Genomic DNA, 9,814 nt, shown 5'->3' with positions numbered 1-9,814 from the left:
GCTATTTGATCCCAACCAGGCAGTGCCCTAGGGGTCTTTAAGAAGTCATCTGGCTGCCCCAGCATCCTTCCCACTCACATTAGCCTGTATAACAGAAAGTAGAGAGCAGGACCACAGAGGTGTCTGGAGTCATCTAGGGGCCAGGATGGGACAGGTGGCTTCATACCCACAGCCAAGCTGGGAGAACTTCAAAAGCTCTCTGTGGAATTGCTCAAGAGGAAAAATTCAGAAAAATGGTTTTGGGTCACTTTCATGTCAGTGAGTGTCTCAATTAGGGACACCTTGCCACTGATCACCCCTTCCTTGGGGGAGAACTCCAGAGCCAAGGACTTGAAGTTTAGGGAAGGGGTTGTCTCCTGCTGTGTCATGACTTTCCCTCCCTGCAAACAGTACTATAAAGCAGTGGCCATGCTATTGTACATCATGATTTCACTTATGAGACATTAGGAGGGGCTCTGCTGGGAATTTATCTTCTTCGTGTGGCTTTGGTGGAGGACCTCTGGTGCCATGCAGCTGGGCCTGTCGCCTTGGCAGGAAGGTGCAGGGCAGGCTCAGATGGTAGTATTGGTTGCAGCATCTGCAGTCACCTTCCCAGGTTGGCTGTCTCAGGAGACACTCTTTATATGACAGCTCAGGGACCCTTGAGAGCCCAGTGGTCCTGCCAGGGCTTCAGGATCTCACCACAGAAGTCCCAGAATGTCCCTTCTGTTGTGTATTTTCTCAGCTAAGCTTGAATGAGAAGGGAAGGTACTCTCTCCCACTCCAGGGAAAGTGCAGCAGACTCTTCATCCATCTTTATGCATCCCAGAGGCATTGGAGGGATATCTGGGCAGAATGCATGCTTGAGGTCAAGGAGGCCCTCTCTCGGGAACTCTGGCATAACTTAGTTATCTGCCCCAGGAGAGGGAGGGCAGGTTGGCTGGCAGCCCAGCTGAAGGCATTGCCAGAGAAACCAGGAGAACCTCAGAAACAGCATTACCAATCTCTTCTTCCCCAGCCTGCCTCTCAACCCCAGAGCACTAATGAGGGAGTCCAGGAGATGGAGAGATACATGATGGAGAACAGACTACAGCCCTTCCTAGGTGTGCTCCCAGGGCTAGGAGATAAATATTAAATTGGGATGTAGGATTAAGTTTAAACTTGCCTGGACTGGGCTTTTGAAACTAGAAAGTGATGGGGTTTTCTGGACTCTCATTAAGGGGATCAGACAAGCCTAGGGAGATGGCTGGGTGGGTAAAGTGGTTTCTGTGAAAATACAAGGACCTGAGTTCAATTCCCCAGGAGCTGTGGAGGAGGCACTCATCTATCTATAACCCTGGCACTGGGAAAGCACAGAGAGGAGGAGGGTTAGGGTTAGGGTTAGGGTTAGGGTTAGGGTTAGGGTTAGGGTTAGGGTTAGGGTTAGGGTTAGGGTTAGGGTTAGGGTTAGGGTTAGGGTTAGGGAAGCCACCGATCACGGGACCACTCCAGTCAGTCTCTCTTCCTGTGTATGCGTGTGCGCGCGCTCGCACGCACGCACGTATTTGGGATCTGTCACAAAAAGAAATGTGGCCTGCAGGCTACATTCTGGTGTAGCTTCCCTATGCTTCAGGCATTGCTGAGGGGTCATATCTGAGTCACAGTTGGACCTGCTCACCCTGTGTGAGACATGTTCCTTCCTTAAGGACAGATATGGCCTAGGGGACTAGATGTTAGCCATGTCAGTCAAGGATCAACTGGCACCCTGAGGGAAGAAACTATATTCTCACTGGAGGTTGTCTGCAGACGTAGAAACACCATGGGTGGGCATGCAGAAGCCCAGGCTGTCACCAGGTCACCAGGAACTATGTCTGCCCCCATGCACGAAGGAACAGAAGACAGGGCCACTTGTGGGAACTTGGAGTTGACTGTGACCTTGGAGAGGGCCACTACCATTTAGGGTCACTCTAGAAAAGGAGGAGGAGGAGCTGACAGACTCCAGCTAAGGATGAAGCTTCCTGAGCACTGAGCATGGAGCGGGACAGGAAGGCGAGGTCTGAGGACATGGTGGGGAGCTCCAGCAATATGGAGACAGTAATAGTGTAGATGGTCAGTTGCTGCCAAATAAGCTAGTGCTGACGTCAGACACTGGGCCGAGCATCCCCAGAAGCTTGTGTGCCTCACCTTCACAGATGCATCTGTGACCCCTACTAACATTGCCCGCTCACAGGCGGTAGCATTACCAGCAACAACCTGCGACAGTGACCTGTCCAGGACACATGACTAGGAAGACGCACAACAGCATTCAAAACAATTGTGTAGGCTCTGAAGCCTGACCCTTGACCCTGGGAGATCGCTCTCCAGTACCCAGAGAAACAAGAGTCCTAGGCCTCGGGCTTAGCACAGGCCCAGCACCCCTGGACTTCCCACATTAGCTCTGAAGAGGAGAGATGCAACTGCTTCCTGTTCACTCAGAATCCTAGGGATTGAGAGATGGGTCAGGGTATGAGGGACAGAGGTGGGTGAGCATATGGACCACAGTGGAGAAAATACTAATGAAATGGGGGGGTCTCTAACTGAGGAAGGCTCCAGGGACAGCCATTGGCCAACATGCTCACTGATCCTTAAACATTATGCCTATGTATGTGGATGTATGTTTGTTTCACTGTATGTGTGTGTGCCTATGTATGTGGATATATGTTTGTTTCACTGTATGTGTGTGTGTCCCTGGATGTGGAGATCAGAAGACAACCTTGACCAACCTTTCTGCATGGGTTATGAGACTCGAACTCAGGTCCTCACACTTTCACAAGAAGCATTTTACCAACCAATCCCTCTCCTCAGTCCTCCTTTATTAATCTTCTTAAAAAGCTTTTGGCCCCTAGAAAGTGGGTCCTTTGTCCCGTCATGTCACTTTCTACAATTTCCCAAGCCTTCAACGAGGGTACCCTGCAATGCTGAGTCACCCCTTGGGATCCACTCATTTCCCTGGCTGCCTCCCCAGGTCCACGAGGGCTAAGCCAGGCTGCTGTTGGTAAACTGCTGCAGGTTTCTGCCCTTGGCCACAAGTGTCTGGGTTGATAAGAACTTGGACAAGATAGAAAACTTTTCTCTCTCTACAGAGGCAACACCGTCTTCTACAGGTGCCTTCCTTCACTGGACACAACTTGCTTGAAGTGTTACCACTGCCCCCTCAACACAGTTTTGAGACAGTTCATAGAACAGTGACAAGGATAGCCCTCCATGGATCAGACACCCCTCCCTGAGAGGGTGTCTAGCGTTCCACTGAAGGGTATCCCCCATTTCAAAGACTTCAGGTCATTCTCCAAAGTTATGCTGACAGTCATCTAGGGACTTGTCACCCTTCCTCAAAGGGCAATTGGTGGCACCTGGTAGCTGAAGGAAAGAGCTAGAAGTAGAAGTCACTCCCTGTGGGTGCAGCCCAGCCTGACTTTTTCCTCTCCAACCTTCCCCTCCTGTACGGAGGGGCCAACATCTACATACACATATGTACCTGCGCACGTGCACACACATACACACACACACACACATGCACATAGACACAGTTCACACACACAGTCACACATGGGCACATGAACATGCAGACACAGACCTCTTTCCCTTTGAGGTATTCCTCTCATTTCTTGGATGATAAACCTTGATAACTAATCCATTACTTAAGAAAAAGACTCTGACTCCCTCTTCTCCTCCTAGAAATCATGAGAAAAAAATGGACAAGAGGAAGGTGGAAAGTTCATTTTGCTCTATTCTTTAAGGTGGCAAAGAAAATGAAAAGACACAAAAAATTGAATTGGTCTATTAAGTTAAATCGTAAGTTCAATTAATTGAGTAAGATTAAAATTCTATACCCAAACCCTGACTCTATTCCAGTCTGGGTTCAATGTCACCTTCTTGACCAGCCCTTCCCTGACTGCCTTGTCTCTGAGTCCACCCCACCGTCCCTCACTGCTCCCTTCTCAGTCTGTCCTTTCTCTTCTGGTACACAGACGGCTTGCTGATCATCTCTTATCCATTGTAGCCTGTCAACTCTTTGGAGATGGAGACTTTAGTCTCTCCTGTTCAATATCCTCAGCTCTGACAACCATGCCTGTCACATAATAAGTACCCAGTAAAGAGTTGCTGGGTGAGTGGATGACTGAAAATCACCTGAATCACTGGCGTCTTCCCTACTTGATGCTCCAGCTGGACTTGGGGTGTCCCACTCCCATTATCTAGCCTCTGAGGGGAACTTCCATTTTCTCCCTTTATAACATGAAAAGTTCCAGAGTTCTGAAGAATGAATAAAAATGCTGGGGTCCCTTACTCTGAGAGCTAAATGGATTGATGCTCAATTGTTCCCAGATGAGAAGTTCAGGTTCCATAAGACCCAAGGCCTATACATTGATAGGCAGAGAAACCGCCTTCATGGGGGAAGTAATCCCAGAAAAGCAGATATGATTGTTTTACCCAGAATGAGAAATCACATCAAGTCTCTGACTAGAGCCTGGAGCCTCTGAGTTCCCTTCCCTTCAGTATCTCTCTAGGCAGTTTGCCAGAGGACTCGCACAGACATGCCTCCTGGTTACAACCTCTCCTGCTGTACCACAGCTCTGTACTCTCAAGCAGCTAGTTAGAAATGCAGACTCTCAAGACCCACAAAGACAAGGTTGGTTTCTGCAGTAAGGTCCTAGGCCTTGACTCTTACATAGCACTGAATGACCCAGACCCAGAACCTCATGGAGCCTCAACACCACCTAGTAAATGACCTTGGTCCCTCAAAGTCCAGATGCCTCCTACCACGTCTGGAAGACGTGTGGTGCCCTCATGCAGTAAACAGAAGTGAGCAGTCTGTGTAGTGTGCCTGAAACATCCAGGGAGGTGAGAGGGACAGAGGCCATCTGTGCCCTTCCACATCTCCTGAGACTTACACTTGTGGCATGTTCTCCGGTGGACTTTGTGCAACGGCCGGCCTCTCTCCAGCAGGAAAGGCTGCCAGCGCCACTCCCTTTGAAGCACTCAGCTGAAAACTAAGGACAGCTGTAGGAATGGCCCTGGTCTGCCCTGGCTTAGGAGCTTCCCGGCAGAATGCAGAATCAAGCTCCCACGGCGGTAACTTTCGAGAGAACATCTTGTCTCTTATCCCTCAATCCCCACCGTAAGTAGTTTCTGGAGTCCTTTCCAAACAACCATTTGAGCACACTCTCCATCTGAGGCTGTGCCACTGGGGAACAATAACTTGGTCTGGATGGGAAAGGGTGGCAGCTGGCATCCCAAGCTGCTTTTCCTACTAGGAACCATGGGAACATCTGCCAAACCAGGCCCACTATCAGTTTGCCTCAGCACAGATCAGAAGCTGAGGACAGTGTTGGAACCTGGACCTCCTGCTGTCAGAGCTTTGGCTTAGCTCTTCCAGGGCTCACTAGGGGTTTCTCAGCCCAGTGGTAGGAGGCAAGTAACACCTTGCTGCAATTGTTTGGTGGGGAGGGGACTGTGTAACATTTAGCAGTGTCTCCGGTTTCTGCTCCCACCCTGTTTGTAGATGTTGTCACATGCCCTCAGAGTAGAAGAGGACACACAAATCTCCTCCCCCCTCCCCCTCCCCCTCTCCCTCCCCCCTCCTCCCCATTAAGAACCCTGGGCCAGAACCTTCTGAGTAACAGCAAACAAAATTCAGGCTCCCCATGATCCACCTACAAGAAAGAATGTAGCCCCTAGTTCAGCTCCAACCAGCCTTGCCATCTGTCAACACTCTTTCTGCAAGCTGGGTTTCAGATTGCTTGCTGATGGCCAACTTGGGATCATTCAAGTTTGGGGGTTTCTTGAAAAGAGAGAGAGACAGGGAGAGAGAAAGAGAGAGACAGACAGAGAGAGAGAGAGAGAGAGAGAGAGAGAGAGAGAGAGAGACAGAGAGAGAGAGAGAGAGAGAGAGACAGAGAGAGAGAGAGAGAGAGAGAGAGAGAGAGAGAATATCCCGCTTCTCGCTTCTCAGGATTACAGGGTGCCCTCTTGTGGCCAGAGATTTGTCCTCTCTGGCTCACCTCCAAATTCCAGGCTGACCTGGAAAGATCTGGAGGGGAGTGGGGAAGAAGAAGGGATACAGGTACCTTCTAGAAAAACCTATTTTCTTTTGTTTTTTTCTCCCCAAGTGAGAAACATTCAGCAGGATCTTCCAAAGCTGCTTATTGAGTAAGTTTTCTCCTGCATGTTCTATGTTTGTGTGTAGATGCATGTTTCTTTGTGCAAGCTTGTGTGTACATGTTTGTGTCTTCCAAAGTCAGCCTAGCAAAGAAGAATGCGGTGAAGCAGTCTCTGGGAAGGGGCTGCCTGCTACGCCAGCCTTCAGGAGGGCAGAGGGCAGCCAAGGGACCTGTCCAGACACAGTGGGCTGCACTCAGGACTGGGAAAGAGGCAGTGACTGTCTTTGATAGTCTTCGTCCTTCCTCAAGTATCCTGGTCATCTGAACTCCATCTTTTCTTGGTTCACCCCTTGTGTCGCTGGTTGGTCTCTAGAGAGAAGCAGCCTCGGGGTGTAAATTTCCCAGGCTTCTTTCATCTCCCCAGGGAAGGGAAATGGAAGGAAGCACCAATCCTTCTCCTGTAGGGTAGTGTTTGGGAGCTGCAGGTGTGTGCACACAGAGGAGACTGGAAAGCTTGGGAGCTGTTCAGGCCGGAAGAGGGATGATTGGCTACATCGCTGAAACCTTCAGGCTATGCAGGAAGCTGTAACACTGCTAGAGTGGTAATAAGAGAAATAGTGAATGCAGACAGTGCTAGTGAAAGACCTGTTGGGGGTTCTCTGCATGCATTATTTTAAGATAAGTCTTCAGTGAGCAGAGCCGCCTCTCCCAAGTCCTCAAGAGAGCGGCAGGCAACTGGCTTCGGTTTCTGGGCTGGAACCCTGTGTGTAGCACAGGGGCCAGATAATAGACACGAGTACACTGTGTTTCTTGAATGACGGTGTTAGGCTGGGATTGAAAGAGATTTCAAAGACAAGGGAAAGAGAGCAGTCAGGGTAAGGAAGCAGTATAGGGCAGACAGAACTTGCAGAGTGTTGGGGGACAAGGGAAGGCCTCTGAAACTCGGGGGGAAAAAAGCTCTTCAAGTCAGACAGCAGGGAAAAATTCTGGAGGTTGCCAAGGGTTTCCAGAAGCCAAAGAGCAAGTGATCTGAATTTCCCCAGTGAAATATCCTCTAGGACTTCCTAGAGTTCCTAGCCCCACCTTCTTTTCCTTAACTGATGTTTTAAAAGCCTAGACTGCCTACTCATGATCTTAAAAAATAGATATAAGGGTTCAATTCCAGGATAACGGAGAAATTAAAGAAGGGCCGTTTACGGTACTGTTTGGCTTGGATTTGGAGGTGGGGTGGGGGGTCATCAGGAAAGAGTCAGGTTCTTAGTAAAAACCACCTGGATATGAGACACACAGAGCACAGGTCCACTGCTTGGGGCGTAACTGGGACACAGTGGCTGTAAGTGTGACCGGTTTCATGCCTGATTTTATTGATATTTTAATCACTTTCCCAAAAGGCAACATCTAAAATAAAACCTCAGACAGAATGGGGCATTGAAGCACGCACTTCTAATTCCAGTGCGTAAATAGAAGCAGCAGGATTGTGAGTTCAAGGCCAGCCTGGGCTACGTAGCAACATCTAGAACAACCTAGGCTTCACAGTGGGACCTTACCTCATATACACAAAAACATTCAAACAAAACAAAATGCAGTTGTGCCCTTGACTTACACAATAGGTGTGTTTCTAGAAGGTTCCATACATGCCAAAACTACAGAGGAGACATTTTTGTGCCTGTGTGTAGGAAAGGGGTAGAGACAGAGCACGTGGGACAGCTGGTGTCTGATCCATGATGTCTGGGCCCCCTCCTGGAATCCCCACAGGCTGAGGTATCCAGTCATCTGAAGGCTTGCCTGGGCTGGTTTCATGGTCTGTCTCCTTCCTGGGTGTCTCGTACAACTGTGCAGGCTCTCTGCCACTGACAGAGTACTCGATAGAATTCTGCTTCCAAGAAGGAGAGCCTTGTTTGGGCTCACAGAGTCAGAAGTCGCATTCCTGGTCAGCAGGCCCATTACTCTGGAAGATGTGGTGAGACAGCATACCATGCAGGGAGGATGTGGCAGAGTGGGCATCTTCTTTCATGGTGGCCAGGAAACAAAGGAGAGATAGGAAAGGGCCAAGGTTCCAATATCCTCTTCCTGGATGTGGCCCCGCCCCTGCCAGCTAACTTCCTCCCACCAGGCTCTGCCTCTTTGAGGTTCGAGCACCTGGCAGTGGTGTTACAGACATAGGACCTGGTCTTCTGTACATGGGCCTTTGGAGATCGAAACTGTAGCAGCCCCGCAGCTGGCAGGTCCTTGGAGTCTCGGTGGGAGGCTACAGTTGTTGCCTGTGTAGACTCCCTGCAATGCTGCTAGGGTATCCCCACAGCATGGTCACTGGTTTCCCCAGAGTGAAATGAGGGGCAGAGAGAACTATTCTCTTTCTAAAGACTTATTTACTCATATATTTGTTGTGTGTATGTGTGAGTGTGTGCAGCTGTATGCACCAGTCTGTGCCCACAGAGGCCAGAAGAAAGCCTCAGTTTCTCTTCCAGCATCTGCCCATTCTTTGAAGACAGGGTCTCTAGACTGGAAGTCAGCCAACCCAAGAAATCTATCTCACCACCTTCCTTGGAGCTGGGGTTACAGGTGTGTGTGGGATAGCTGGCTTGTTACACGGGTCCTGGGATCTGAACTCTGGTCCTCATGTTTGTCCAGGAAGTGCTCTTAACTGCTGAGCCAGCTGGCGGCACCATTCTTGAAGCTGTACAGTCACCCCCTGGCCTTGTGCCTTGGTAGGTCTAGCTCATCGCACACGCCAGGCTCCTTCCAGCTCAGCGCCTGTGCTCCAGCTGTGGGTGTGCAGAGCAGTCTTCTCCTGTATATCCCAGTTTCTTTATTCTGTTCTCACCACTGCCTCCTTCTTCATTCCAGAGCCGTCAGATCCCCTTGGAGAGCGGCTTAATTAATTGGGGACATTTGTTGCAGTTTACTTTTAGGTTTGTGGGATCATTTGTTTGGTTTCAGCTTCCTCGGCCCAAACACAAGCTCAATGCCAGCAGAGAAAGGGAAGAAGGGAGGAAGAGATGGAGGGAGAAAGGAAGAAAATTTTTGCATCAGCCACACAGCTGGGCAGCCTTGGGTCCCACAGCCAAGTTTAGTCTTCCTGGCATGAGCAGCCCCATGTCTCTTGTGGAGGTAAGAAGGGGTGGGAAGGGCCCAGTCGGTGTTGAAATATTGGGGAAGATATACATCTGGCAGTGCCCTCGAATACTTAAAGAGGCATATTAGCTCCCTGGTTCAAAGCAGAGAAGCCCAGCTGCTAATGGTGGTGTTGCTAGGCTGTTGTCGGACATGATTTTCTGTTTCAATTACGGCAGTGTCGGTGATTTAGCAGCCAGGCTGGCACAGAGTCACTCCTGAGAGGTTGGTTCTAACTGCCAATAGGAAAAAGACGGCCTGGGTTTCCCACCTCAATCTCCTGCTCTCTCTCCCTCCCTCCCGCTCTCCTCCTCATTACCTCTCTGTCTTCCCGTCTCACTTTCTCTTCCCACTCCTGACTCCCACTCCGACTCCAGTTCTCCTCACATCAGTCAGCTATTCTTGTCCATTGCGACGCCCTGGTTTAGGCTCTAGCCCAAGCCTCATTGTGGGTGAACTGAGCTTTGAGGGTTGTGACGTCACTCCTTGATTGCCAACTTGACTACATCTGGAATTAACTAAAAAAAGCAAGTCACTGGGCACAGCTGTGAGGGATTTTTTTAGTTAATTGGCTCAGTTAAGGTAGGAAGAGACTCCTTAAATCC

The 9,814-nt window shown here is 49.9% G+C and overlaps 1 long non-coding RNA gene across 1 annotated transcript; it reads right to left on the bottom strand.

The window, feature by feature from the left end:
• Positions 1-7,435: 7,435 nt before the first annotated feature.
• LOC110341057 lies at positions 7,436-9,613 on the bottom strand. The gene is made up of 2 exons (XR_002382940.2): positions 9,529-9,613; positions 7,436-9,445 (listed from the first exon to the last, which is right to left on the bottom strand). It is a non-coding gene; the product is annotated as an uncharacterized LOC110341057 (long non-coding RNA).
• Between the last annotated feature and the right edge of the window lie 201 nt (positions 9,614-9,814).

This window comes from Mesocricetus auratus, unplaced genomic scaffold, assembly GCF_017639785.1.
Source record: "Mesocricetus auratus isolate SY011 unplaced genomic scaffold, BCM_Maur_2.0 Super-Scaffold_100676, whole genome shotgun sequence".
NCBI lineage: Eukaryota > Metazoa > Chordata > Mammalia > Rodentia > Cricetidae > Mesocricetus > Mesocricetus auratus.
The sequence above is the reverse complement of the archived record's forward strand: the minus strand, read 5'-3'. Positions and strand labels throughout refer to the sequence as shown.